This window comes from Galeopterus variegatus, unplaced genomic scaffold, assembly GCF_000696425.1.
Source record: "Galeopterus variegatus unplaced genomic scaffold, G_variegatus-3.0.2 Scaffold939, whole genome shotgun sequence".
Classification (NCBI taxonomy): domain Eukaryota; kingdom Metazoa; phylum Chordata; class Mammalia; order Dermoptera; family Cynocephalidae; genus Galeopterus; species Galeopterus variegatus.
This window is the reverse complement of record NW_007727050.1, coordinates 202793-203597: the sequence shown is the minus strand read 5'-3', so window position 1 is coordinate 203597 and position 805 is coordinate 202793. Positions and strand designations below refer to the sequence as shown.

At 40.2% G+C, this 805-nt stretch overlaps 1 protein-coding gene across 1 annotated transcript in view; it reads left to right on the top strand.

Moving 5' to 3' along the window:
• The window catches only part of KIF13B (kinesin family member 13B), a 160856-nt gene that overhangs the window by 45868 nt on the left and 114183 nt on the right, over positions 1 to 805 (top strand). The window lies entirely within an intron of this gene.

Sequence of the window (805 nt, the reverse complement as noted above, 5' to 3'; positions counted from 1 at the left end):
AAATTTCTTTTAGAAGAAAGTCTGAAATGATGAGACAAAGGGTGAGGAGATGTACCGACAGCTGGAACAGTTTCACGTACGGTTCCCTTTCAAGTTTCAGGCAGGAGTCGGAGTTCTGATCCTAGAGGAAGGACGGATTATTACTGTTCCTGTTTTACTCCAGTTTCAAAGTACTTTCCTGTATTCTTAAGTTGTCTGATTTTGATATTATGCTGTGATTAAGTGAACATCATTGTTTTTAGGAGTTATACACTGAAGCATTAGGACTGAAGGGGCATGTCTACTGCTTACTGTCAAATGATACATATACAGAAAAAAATACGTGTACTGTGCGTGTGTGTTTATGTAGAGGAGGAGGGGAGGAGGGGGGGAAACCGTCCTGGCTGTGTTGACCATTGGTGGACTTGGGGAAGGGGCCCTGGGAGTTCTCTGTACTTTACCACAACCGATCCCTAAGTGTGAAACTCTCACAGTTATATTGAATATACACACTGAGTCGTGTTCCTATACCTGAGGAGATGTCAGCAAGGGACGATTGCAGACGGAGGGAGGGGGGGGTGAGAGATAGTAAGTAGTAACTCACTGGCAAGAAATTAATTTAATCTTTTTTCTTACTAGAACAGAATTTGTTTTTTGTAGAAGGTCCTGTACTGATAAGAGAATAAGCTGCTGCTTTATCAAAGCAGAGATTACTTAGAAATGAAATCTGATGATAAAAGTAAAGATTTTTAAAAATATATTTGCAAGACACATACAAGGGTAAGCAAAATGCACAAGGCAGAACTATTGGGACTCTTGAAATGAT